The sequence below is a fragment of the Rhineura floridana genome, chromosome 7 (assembly GCF_030035675.1).
Source record: "Rhineura floridana isolate rRhiFlo1 chromosome 7, rRhiFlo1.hap2, whole genome shotgun sequence".
Lineage (NCBI taxonomy): Eukaryota > Metazoa > Chordata > Lepidosauria > Squamata > Rhineuridae > Rhineura > Rhineura floridana.
This window is the reverse complement of record NC_084486.1, coordinates 145,336,901-145,350,544: the sequence shown is the minus strand read 5'-3', so window position 1 is coordinate 145,350,544 and position 13,644 is coordinate 145,336,901.

Here is a 13,644-nt window from a genome sequence, read left to right as displayed (position 1 = left end):
CCTATCTGATGTAAACAGAGAAACACTACAGAGGATTTCTGGGCTTCTGTGCCTTTAATTAGATATTACCTTCTTGTGGTGTCTGTCTCTGTAGTTGCCTCCTGTTCATCATGGCAGCAAGCAGCATTACTAGTGAAATGATTCCTCAGTTGCTCCTTAATGAGTTCCTATTTCCCATCCCTTAATTAGTCAGTTCATGCTGTGTCTGTGGGTGTCTTTAATTAGTGTTTTCTCTAATTTTTTTCTCCATTGTTATTTTGCAATGTACATTTTAAGTGATCCCATTTTGCCATTTAAGATTTAAACAGTGCTATTTTGCAGTTAGACGCAGTAGATAGCAAGAGGACACCATTAATCAACACAAGGATTTTATACTCGGGTATCTATTGTGGAGCACAAAATATAAAGTGAGAATTAGCCCTGAGTCACAGGGAGGGAGGTGCAGGGTAGGAGTTGACTATCACGTATTAGGAAGTGTCTGTGGGTAATGTCTGGAGACAATGTGTACCACTCAAGGCCAAGTTACACATTTTAAAAATGTCTGTTTAAATTATTGAAATCATGTATATGCCAATTTCCAGCATATAGCCCTCAGAGCAGCAAATAATTTCACAGTAACCTTTAAAAACCAGTAAAACCAAACAATTAACAATCATAAAATGTGTACAGCAGAGCAATGAAAACAATGGGAAAAAACAGCATAAGAACAACATATATACAACAACCGAACCTAGTTTGCTGACATAATAGAATCATAGAATAGTAGAGTTGGAAGAGGCCTCTAAGGCCATCGAGTCCAACCCCATGCTCAATGCAGGAATCCAAATTAAAGCATCCCCAACAGGTGGCTTAGAAGGCAGTATTTTTTTAAAGGATTTGAGGTGTTTTGTAAAGTTTTAAGCCCTCTTTTTTGTATTATTTATTGGTTGTTATTCAGTTTGAGTAATATGTTGTCTGCTTTGTGAAGACACTCTCCTGAAAAGAGGGATACAATCTATTAAATAAATAAATAAGGCATAGGCAATTTTTTAAAAAGTACTTTGCATGTTGCTGAAAGAAAAGTCAACAGACTTAGCCCCAGGCAAGCCTCTTTGGGAGGGTCATTTCAGATGGGTGTGTTGGGGGTACGTACAGCTGAAAAGTTGCTTTCTCCAGTCACTTCCTACCTAACCTCAGAGGTGGATGCACTTGAAGAAACGTTTCCAAAATCTGTGCTGGTACTCCAGAGGGGCCCACGAGGCAAGGCTGCAAATTTCAGCACCAAGGAGAGCTCCTAGTGAGCAACTTGCTTTGCCAAGGCTTAGCAGTGAGAGCCAGTGTGGTGTAGTGGTTAAGGCAGCCTTTCCCAACCAGTGTGCCTCCAGATGTGGTTGAACCACAACTCCTATCAGCCTCAGCCAGCATTGCCAATGGTCAGGAAAGATGGCAGTTGTGGTCTGTGATGTTCCTGTAAGTTAGCATCTGTAAATATGGTAAGTGCAGGTCTATTGGGTGATGTATGGTAATTGACTGAGAGAGAAAGGGGGAGTACATGGGTGAGAAGCTGAAGTATGCTGGTTGATGATTGGCTGAGTGGCTGGCTGGCTGAAGGTATAAATGGAGGTTTGTGAGTGATGAGAGGGGGTCGGTTGGAAGGTGGGAGAGAGAGTCGGTTAGAGAGAGGTTGTTGAGTTGGTTGGCAGAGTTCTGAGGGAAGTTTGGATTGGATTTGGCTGATATTTAAAGAGGATATATATGAACAGAAACATAAAGAGTGACCATATATGAAACCATACGCTTGTGAAACATTCCTAAAGTAATCTTGATATTTCCTGTTATTAGTAAATAAATACTTATTTGGTTTACCAAAGGCCTGATCCTTGGCTGGGGAATATACAGACCAGAAGGGAGGGCAAGGTAATTACCAAGGCTGAACAGAAACAGTATCTAATGGTGGCAACGGTGAAGGGAGAAATTGTAACAAGTCAGGTATCCAGAGCAACCCAGAGTTGTATGCTTTATATATAAAGATACAAGGGGGTTGGGAACAGCATAAGCATGCAGTCACAAAAGTAACCAGCTAGAGAGAGACTCAGGCAAAGTCTCTGGGAGTATTGGTTACAGGACGTGACTGGTGGTGTTGCCTAGTAGTGGGATCTAGTGAGATCTGTGCTAGAGCGGAGTGAGAAACCATATAAAGGACGGTCCGGACTGGTGGTGTCCCTGGTGGTGCCTAGTGAAAGGCAGTAGCCACAAGCAGGTGGGAACCTGACAGGGAGAACCAGGGAAGGGCATCACATGGTCCAACAACATCTGGAGGCACACTGGTTGGGAAAGGCTGGGTTAAGGTGTTGACTGCGTCCTGGGAGACCAGGGTTTGAATCCCCACACAGCCATGAAACTCACTGGGTGACCTTGGGCCAGTCACTGCCTCTCAGCCTCAGAGGAAGGCAATGGTAAACCCCCTCTGAATACCGCTTACCATGAAAACCCTATTCATAGGGTCACCATAAGTCGGGATCGACTTGAAGGCAGTACATCAGCAGCAGCAGTGAACTGAAGCCTTTTGAGCTTCTATGTAGGAAGCAGCCTTATACTTAGTCAAGCGATTGGTCTATCAAGCTCAGTGTTGTTACACTGACTGGCAGCAGTTCCCCAGAACTTCAGGCAGGAGGCTATTCCAACCCTACCTGGAGATCCCAGGGACTGAACCAGGCGCTTTTACATGCAAAGAGATGCTCTCCAACTGAGCTACAGTCCTCCCCCCCAAAAAACATAGAAACATAGGAAGCTGCCTTATATCAAATCAGATCATTGTTCCATCTATCTCAGTATCATCTATACTGACTTGCAGTGGCTGCCTAGGATTTCCAGACTAAGGTTGCTCCCAGCCGTACCTGGAGATGCTGAAGACTGAACCTGGGACGTTCTGTATGCAAAGCAGATGCTGTACCATTGAGTTATGTCCTCTGCTTCCCTTCTACCAGTCCTGCACCCCTTGGGCGCCTGACTGGTGCACTCCCTACGCCACCCTGTCCCAACCGGTGTGCCTCCAGATGTTGTTGGACCACAACTCCCATCAGCCTCAGCCAGCATTGCCAATGGCTGAGGCTGATGGGAGTTGTGGTCCAACAACATCTGGAGGCACACCGGTTGGGAAGGGCTGCCCTATGCTATTGGATTAGGAAGGTAGTGTGGGAGGCACTCATCTCCTGTGGCCAAGAGAAGGGCACCCGTGAGGGTCCGGGTTCAGTTTGATGGGCCCCAGTGCCGTGTTATCTGGTTCAGTGGGATCTTCCCTGCCAGCCTCAGGTTTAGTGTTCCTCTGATCAGCAAGAACACAGTTTGGTTCTGTAGTTGGGGACACTGCAGCTTCTGACTTGATGGCCTGGTCACTGCTGGACTCTGGAGTCATGACACTGATGATGAACACAGAAGTCACAATGTTAGTGCTGGTCCTGCAGCGTGCAATGAAAGGTAGTTGCACTGTATATATATATATTTTTAAAATGGAAATGGGCATGGAATGAAGCAGTTGCTGGCAACTTTGACACACCCCGACAGGAGGAAGGGGGCAGAATCAAGCTGCATTAACTGCTGCCCTGGGCTTCTACTGGGAGGAAGGGTAGGCTATAAATCTAATAAATAAATTTTAAAAATCAATCAATAAAAATAAATCAGTTCAGCTGACATGCTCTTTTTTGTTTAAAAATATTTTATTGGATTTTCTATATATTGCAGATATCAGTATAGAACACAAAGTATGCATTTCATACAAATATTATAAAATATTACCATGAACTTTGGTTAAAGCATTAAATATACAATTAAGAATATTAAGTATACAAATAACGAAATAGCAAGCAAAGAGTGGGGTCAGACACAAAAAGGATAAAATAAAAAAGCTTTGGGGAAAGTCAGTCATATTTCTGTTTTGTTCACAGAGTGTGTAGTAGCACCGAGCCCATATTTATTGCCCAGGAGTACTGTCCATTTGCTTTTTGGGTTTTCTGGAGATCCAGATATTGCAATGTTCAGAAATTCCAAATAAAGGTGTATTTGGCTGGGACTTTTCTCTGGCAACTGTTATTATGTACAAAAGAAATACATTCATGCCAACGTGCATAAAAGGAGTCCATGTAATCTCTTCCTTTTATGATTTGTTAATGGTGTTTTCCTTTTTCCATTCATAACATATGCCACACTTTATCATATCATTTATTTATACTCAGGTCACTGGCTTCTTTCCAGTGTTGGGCTAGCAGTAATCTACTGTCCTACTCTTTAAAATGGTTGTGTAAACCAGGCAGTAGCTCAGACAGATGTAAATGATGGCAGGGAGGGACTTCTGAGTCACAGCATGTTTCGGCTGTCATCTGCTGGGAAGCTTGATGAGCGCCATCTGGTGGGAAAATGGAAATGGACTGCCTTCAAGTTGATTCTGACTTATGGCGATCCTATGAATATGGTTTTCATGTATTCAGAGGAGGTTTACCATTGCCTTCCTCTGAGGCTGAGAGGCAGTGACGGGCCCAAGGTCACCCAGTGAGCTTCATGGCTATGTGGGGATTCAAACCCGTAGTCCATCACCTTAACCACTACACCACACTGGCTCTCCACATCTGGTGATGCTGCAGGTAAATAAAAGCAAAGTTGTTATTTTAATTTATTACCAGCTCCTTACCCTGAGGTCCTAGGATGGGTTTGTTGTTATGTGCCTTCATGTCGATTACAACTTATGGCGACCCTATGAATCAGCGACCTCCAATAGCATCTGTCAGGAACCTTCCTGTTCAGATCTTGTAAGTTCACATCTGTGGCTTACAACAGTTTAAAATAAATCCTTAAAAACATTTTAAAACAACTTAAAATCACAAATATCCCAAAAATATATATCTTGGATGTTGAAGGTTAGGATAAAGAGGTGCCTCTTCAGCATTCACCAAAAACTGTATAGTGAAGTTGCCAGATGCACCTCTGTGGGGAAGGAATTCCACAACTTAGGGGCTGCCACAGAGAAGGCCCTGTCCTGGAACTAGCAAGAGGGCCTCCTCTGCTGATCTTAAAACCTGAGAGGGTCTGTAGAGAAGGAGGTGGTCTTTGAAGTTAGTTCAACAGAATGTACCATAAATGGGAAAGAAACCTGTGGTACCTCAGCTTTTGTGGAGAAGACATATTCTGTTCAAGCACTTGTTTGAGATTTTGCTGCTGTTGGCTACCCTGGCTACCCATCTAAATATGCCATGTCTTTTGAAAGACTCATTTTATTGGACATTACAGCAACAATGACAAATACTAAGAAAAACTACTGGAATATCCAATCTAAACTTTAAAACATGCAACGTGCAATTATAATGGAAGCTTTCGCTCTTCAAAAGAGTTCTTGAACTGAGGCAGCCTGCATTTTACCGCCTGAACATGAAGCTCTTTTACAGGCTGAACATGAAGTGGTGTTTGAAGACAACACTGCTTTGAAAATCATTCAGTTTTAGGCTACGGTCTTAAACTCACTTGCCTGGGAATAAGCACCACTGAACACAGTGGGGCTTACTTTTAAATAACCATGTGTAGGATTGCAATTATCCTTCCAATTAATGTTTTTAGGATCAGGATACTAAGATCCAGTGGTAATGAATTTGACCATGGAAGGCACTCTGAGGCAAAGTGGTAGTGAAATTATGGAAGGGGGAGGGGGAGAGAGGGAGGGAGGCTTTTTAAAAGCATATTTTGTTTTATTTTATTGCAAAGGGATAGTTAGGCTACAATGTTAAATTTACCTTCATGGCAGTAATTTATTTACTTTTACACATCCTTTAACATTTTTTTACAATTTTTCTGGGACTATCTATAAAACTAATAAATACTATTAAAAAGTCCCTATGAAGCCGTAGCCATCACAACAATCAGTTGATAAACCAGAGCAGAAACAGTTTGTGTCAAGTGCTATATGGACTTCTAGAAAGTAAGGACTTGAATTGTAATCTGTACCCAATGAAGGAGAGGCTGAGAGCTGAAATACACAATCAGAACAATCACAGAGTTCAGATTTTACTGAGTTATGCCACTTGGGGGGACGGGGAGAGGAGCTGCATGTTTTAACACTCTGCAATATATAAAACCCAATACACATACAAACGAGAATGCTAGGAAGACGAGACCTAGTTTAGCCTTCTTGCTACAGGGAGGTTTTTGACATGGGGGAGGTGTCAGGCATGATCTTCATCCAAAATGGTACAGCCCAGCAAGAGCTGCACCATGTCACTTTCATATGTTTCACCTCTGAAATGGTGGAATTCCAAAACTGAGATGGAAAGTCACACCATAGACAAAGCCCTGCTAAGGAGTTCTCCATCTGTCTACCTTCACACAGATAGGTGGAATCCAGAGCAGGGCTCCCCCTGAAAATGTAAACTATTGCCAAGGAACTGAGATGCAGCTGTTTCTGCAACTCTGGCCCTATTCCTCTATCAGTCACCTGCTCTCCTGACTGCTCTGGCATTCAGGATGCTAATTTTGCCTAAAGCAGGGATGAGGAGCCTGTTGCCCTCTAGATGATGCTGAACTCCAACTCCAGTCAACCCAAGCCAGCATGGTCAATGGTCAGGGATGATGGGAGATGAGGCCAGCAATATCTGGAGAGCCACAGGATCCCCAGTCCTGGCTACAGGATCCTGGATCAGGGTCTCAGAGCATTTAAAGGTGCCATCTCTGGGTAGTGGTGAGTAGATCCATGAAGGCCTGGGGGGGAAACTTGGAAACTTGGGGAAAAACACATTTTTTTAAAAGAGGAAAATTTCCATTTCCCCCTCCAGGGCTTCATATCTCTAGTGGTGACCTGGCAATCCTAGTATTCCAAAACTGGAAATGCATGCAGGACTGATGGAGCGGTCAAAGTAAGGGTATGGATGGCCTTTGCAGGATCAGAGCCAGGAAAGGAAGCTTTTGCCAGATCTATTTCATGAATCAATCAGGACAAGGTGCCAAGGCTGGGGTGAAAGCCAATTCATCGAAGCCAGATAGCAGAGCCTGGAGCAGAAAGAGGAGCATAATGCCAGGCAATCATGTCTCAGGTAGCCACGTCAAAAGCAGAGGCTTGCCAGGGAAGAGCCTGGGGTGACGAAGATTGGAGAGCAGGAGCTTGGAGTCAAGATACAGGACGGCTGAGCCAAAGATGCTATAAAGCAGGCAGGATGATCTGAACTTGAAACAAGTAGGGCTGTCAGAGCCTGGAATAGAGAAAGTGAAACTGGGCTGGGAGTCTATAGGGTGTAATTCCTGGGGTTTGGGGGGGAGCAGTGGTTGGCAACCTGAGGCCTGTAGGCCAAGTCTGCCTCTCCAGGCTTCTGCCTGGCCCTCAGAACTCTTTCCAGGCTACACCTTATTTCCTTAGGTCACATCCTTCCCTGCCCTTTCTTAAAACTCAGAGTGGTTTTGTTTGGCTGCAATGTGTCCTCGAACTCTGATCATGCCTCTGGCTTGTCTGGATGGTGCATGTGTGGAAACTCGCCTACAGGACAAAAGTAAATTTTAGATTCGTTGCTCTGCTCACTTTTGTTTCTTGCCCTGCCCACCATGGCACGTGGCCCTTGAAAGGTTTGCCCAGAAGAGAATGTGGCCCTCAGGCTCAGTGGTAGAGCACCTGCGGAGCTCATGCTAGCAAAGGAAGTCCTGAAGTTTTAACTACCAGTGTGGCATAGTGGTTAGAGTGTTGGACTATGACCTGGGAGACCAGGGTTCAAATCCCCACACAGCCATGAAGTTCACTGGGTGACCTTGGGCCAGTCGCTGCCTCTCAGCCTCAGAGAAAGGCAATGGTAAACCCCCCTCTGAATACATGAAAACCATATTCATAGGATCGCCATAAGTCAGAATCAACTTGAAGGCAGTCCATTTCTATTTTTTTCCAGTATGCCCTTCCAGTGTAAGCACTTTTCATCATTGTTCTTTGAGGAAGAATGACGGCGGGGCAGGCACCGCCACTACAGGCATGGTAAATCTATTTTGGAAATGCACAGGGAAAGGCAAAAATTCTGTCCTGGTGATCAGTTTTAGAAAGAGAAGTGTAAGAGGTCTTTTAAAAAAAATAAAAAATAACCCCATGTTTTTAGATTCTGCTAGGTACCACCCCTTCACAGCCAGGTTGTTATTCCACATGGGAGATAACAATATTAAGCTAGTCTATCCTTCCTCAATCCTGGTGCCCTCCATATGTTTTGGACTACAGAGCAAAGCGCAATGAAGCAAGATGGGAGCCAGCTTGAACACAGGTGGAGAACAACTCCCAATGAATGTAATTGAACACTGGTGTGTGTGCTGACATTCAGGCCTATTCAGTGGCACCGAAGACGGTGAGGAAATCTTTATTCTCTACCTCCATTGTATCCTCAACTTGCCATCCAACAGAGCTGTTTAGAGTGGCTAAGGGCTTATTACATAGAATCATAGAATAGTAGAGTTGGAAGGGGCCTACAAGGCCATAAAGTCCAACCCCCTGCTCAATGCAGGAAACCAAATCAAAGCACTCCCGACAGATGGCCGTCCAGCTGCATACTGGCCCTATTACATGCTGACAGCAGGGGTGTAGTTCTCCAGTCATCTTAGACTCCTTATTTTTTTTTGAGCAGGGTCCCTGTGTCTCTAGCCTCCTATAAGCAAATAAGCAAGAAAGGGGAGAGTGTTAGCCACTGAGAAGAGTCTTTTAACATGATTTCTTGCTCTTTCCTGCTGTTTGGAGCCAATCAGAATGAAAGGAGATAAGTCAGCCACTGTGAAAACTCTTCTCAGTAGCTGACACTCTCCTTTTTCTTGCTTATTGGCTCCTAGGGACTTCTGCTGTTGTGGGAGAAGGAGTTAACAAGGATCTTATTCTCAACCCAGCAGCAAAAAGGGGGGTAGGGGCATGGCTGTGACTAACATGAAGGGACCCTGCACTTCTGAATATGCCACTGCACTGCTTGCTGGCACAGCCTGCTGTGACACATTTGCGCAGCATTTTGAGGATAAAATTGCTTCCATCTGCTGGGATTTGGACTCCATTGTTGACGCTGACGATCCGAGTGAGGTGTCTGGAGCACTTTCCTGTCTGATGTTGTTGGATGAGTTTCACCTGCTGTTGCCTGAGGATGCAGGCAAGGTACTTGGTTGGGTTCATGCATCCACTTGTGTTTGCTGGCCCTTGCCCTTCACGGCTGATAAAATCGGTCAGGCAGGGGACGGCTGGATGGGCCAGGGAGGTGATTAGTGCTTCTCTCCTGGTCCCAGGATGCCTGAAGGAGGTGGTAGTAAGACCATAAACAGAGGGTGGCTAGCATCCAAATGGGCAATCATTTTAGTCAGAAGTGATTTCAAGGAAAATTCGCATCCGAGAACAAAGGTCCTTCCAGGTACTACTGTACCTAGGGGTCACCACCCCTGTGGTCAGTGTGTTTTTTGCAGATACACTTGCAAAATGACGGAATTTACCAATCCAGTCAATCACAAAAGACACACTTTGAACCACTTTTCGACTTGTAACACTGCAAGAGTCATTTACGTGATACAATGTGGCTGTTCAAAAATGTATGTGGGTCAGACTTCAAGAATGATTAAAAAACGCATAGGAGAGCACCTTAGCAACTTAAGGAATAAAAGGATGGGAGCCCCTATAGTGGGCCACTATAGCCAATGTCCACATTCCACAGCCGATCTAAGATTTTGGGTTTTGGAGAAAGTGCATGGAGAGAATGAAGATATTCTATTGAAGAAAGAGTTATCTTGTATATTAACTTTAAAAACAATGACCCCTAGTGGTTTAAATGAAGATTTTGAGCTTCTTCCCCTATTGTAAATTTTAAAAATTCCCCTTAGTCCCTCATCTGTTTCTTGCATCCAGGTGTTAGCTGTTCCTAATGCAAAAAGGTAACATAATTGCATTCACCAGCACCTTGCTTTGGGTTGCTTGTGTATATATACAGACAATCCATTGTATTACTCGTTGAGACGTTTGATATTGGTACAGTACAAAAAGCAATTTGCTCGTCTTTTAATCTTACAAGCTATTATGTGAGTACAAGACTGTTCATAAGATTTATATGTACTATGTATATGTATATTATTTTATATGTGTGTAGAACTAATTTGTCCTCTGTGTTTGGTTTACCGTAGCCCCTGATGAAGGCTGAAACGCGTTGGGTTTTATCAAAAATAGAAGTTTCCACTCTCCAGCATCTTGGTCTTTGACCTTCTCTTTTTGGTAGTAATACCATGCCTGAAGAAGCCTTCTCTGGATACCATGGCCTCCCGTGGGAGCCAATTCCATAGTTTAACTATGCGCTGTACTAAGAAGCCCTTTCTTTTGTATGTCCTGAATCTTCCAACATTCAGCAAGCTTATATTTGAAAATGTATACTTATGTATATATTTTTATAGGGGCTTATACCTCTTTTAATTAATTATATATAAGACAGTTTAGAAAGCAACAAACAGAACTTCATTCAAGCTTGCTCTAGATCCCTATAAGGATTCCGTTAATCACCATATATATATATATGATCATGGTCTTCGGTAACAGATATCGCCAACATAACTGGTCTATCGGGAATTTCCCAATTGAGCAGTGTCGCTCATACAAATATTTGGGAATTCATTTCCAATACAATCTTGCTTGGAAAAATCAGCTGTCAGCTATAAAATTAGCCGCCTCTAGAACTGCAGGGGCGATCCTCAAATTCTATAGGACAGCAGGGGGATACTTAGCCCGAGGTGGACAGTTAATCCCCCCGATGATAAAAATCTTTATTGCTAAAGCCCTTCCTAAATTGTTATACGGGGCAGAAATTTGGGGTTATGCTCTTAAGCCAACTTTAGAACCCACCCAAAATTTATTTTTAAAACTGACTCTGGGCCTTCCCTGAGGAACGCCTTCTGCTCATGTAAGAGCCGAGATGGGACTCTCCACATTGGCAGCGAAAATAGATTGCGCGATATTAAGGTTTTGGAGGAAAATTATCCATCTTGATGAATTTTCAATTGTAAAATCTTGCTGGCAAGAACAAATACAATCTGGAGGCTGGGCCCATACCACACTAACGCTAATTAATTTTTATAACCTTTCCCCCAGTAATCTTCTAACCCTTTCTCCAAAGGACTTGAGAAACTGGATCTTTAATTTCCATGAGGTCCAGGATAGGCTCTATATAGTGACATCTCCTTTCTCAAAATGGTTTCCATCTTTTAAATCAAATCACGTAATTGCCTCTTATTTTACTATACTCACTAACCCGAAGATACAGAAAACAGCTTTTTTGGAGGGTAGATATAATGGGATTCCAAGAACTGAACGTTACTGTATTTGTGGTAATAAGGAGACCGAGGATCTAGCCCACTATATCTTAAAATGTCCTCTATATAATGCTCCCAGACACAAGTTTTTATCTCCCTTTATTAACTCTAGAGCTGGGCTTTCCTCTGATGTTTTAATAGCCGACTTCTTGTCAGATAACTATGGAGTAATCACTATGGCTGTAGCTAATTTTGCTCTTGCTGCAAAGCATATTAGAATTCAATATTGCAAAACCAAATTGCATTGAATTTTAAATCGTTTTATCTCATAGGGAAGCCAACAAAATTGTGTACTACATTGTATGGTTTATCTCTATTTTATTTATTTTATGGAAACATGTATGCTATGGCCCATGGCTAAAAGTGAATAAAGTGTTGTTGTTGTTACTTAGCCTCTCCAGCTTTGAAAATATTTCAAAGCAAAGTCATCTCACAGATTACTTATGGGGCAGCTATCTGGGGATGGACGGTCCCCTCGTTCCTGACGTTAGAGGCCATTCAAAATAACTTTCTCAGGTGCTTGCTATCTGTACCATCTGGTACCCCGGCTGCGTTTATGAGAGCTGAAACCGGCCTACTCCCAGTCTCAGCAAGGATACATGAAACACTCCTGACATACTGGGCCGCACTACCGAATTCAACATCTAAGGTATTAGCAAAGGCATGTTTTGATGGGGCAGTGGTAGAGAAACACTGGCTCACAAAATTCAAATTGGTTCTATCCCACTATCACATTCCAGTTCAATCACTTCCCTCTCTGCACAAGTTCAACTTTCGGGCCCAGATAGAGAGAAATAGTGTTTGGCGAGATAGACTGGCTATCTTAAATTCCAAGTTCTCTAGATGGTATGGTATAATTAAAACCAATCATCTAAGGGCCAATTATTTGTCTTATCCTCTACCCATACAGATTAGACATGCTTTTACCGCCTTGAGATTTCAATCTATGCCCAGCGCCATCGTAACAGGCAGATACCATCAGATTAAATATGAACAAAGTCTATGTTCCTGTCATCTAGGGAAGGTGGAAGATCTAAACCACTACTTATTTGAATGCCCGATTTACACACATCCTAGATCCAAATATCTTGACAGTCTGATATCCTATCCTAGACACGAGGAGGACAATTGTTTAGTTTTTTTCCTATTATCAGACAATAACTTTCAAATTACCTATTCTGTGGCGCATTTCGCCCTCGCTGCCCAAAAGCTGAGGACAAAATTTCTGATCACTACAGGATCACAGAAATAAACGAGGTCTACTTATAAAATTTGTTTACACTCTAATTATAATCGCTAATTACAGCCTAATAGAGATAGGTCCATGAGATATTCATAGACCTTATAGATAAAGGTTTTATCGTGGCATTCCGCGTTGTTATAGTTTTAAATGTCATAGCTTTATTTTAGATTCAGACAATTTTAATTATCCTGAAATTTTGAAGTTTTTATTGCTGTATTTGTTGTATTTTATTTGTGTTGCGACGGCCTATGGCCTGCAATAAACTACCTACCTACCTACCTATATATATGAACGTAATTGTGATTAACCAAACAGAGGTTTTTATTATATTAACAAAAAGTTTCAGCTTCCGCCTTCATCAGCTGGTTCTCACAACAGAGGTTCTCACAACTTTAGCTACATATATATATGCATATGAATGTAATTGTGATTAACCAAACAGAGGTTTTTAATGTATTAACAAAACGTTTCAGCTTCCGCCTTCATCAGCTGCTAACATACAAATGCTGTTACCAAGGTGGCAGTTATAGAGCTTTGAGGATGGAATGCTCAGAGGGGCTTCATTTGCAGAAGCTAAGTAGTGGTGGTACTGTCCTCCAGGTTCAGGCCATGTGGTGCCAATGTGTCCAGGGAGTAAATCCAAAAGTTCTCCCTTTTAGTCAATGCTGCTGGATCTGCTGGCATCTCTATCGCTGTAATGGAAAAGTCCAACAGGCTGTGACCCTCAATGATAAAATGCTTTGCAACTGGTTGCTCCATTTTTTTTGGTCAAAATTGCTGACTTGTGGTTCCTGAAGCGTGTGCGTAGGTCAGTTGTGGTCTTTCCTACTTATTGGATATGACATCCTGGTCTTTTGCACTCAATGATGTAAACTATATTGCAGGACCTGCAGGTGATGTTCTGTTTGATGTAATATGTCCTGCCTGTCCTAGTGCTTGTAAAAGTGGCTGTCTCCCTGAGGTACACACAGGTGATACAGTGTTTGGAGTGACAAGGATGAGACCCTGGATTGGTGATAGGTGGCTTAAGCACAGCTCTCACCAACAGTCTGCGCAAATTAGGAGGTTGGCAAAATGCTATAACAGGAGGCCTGCTGATGGCT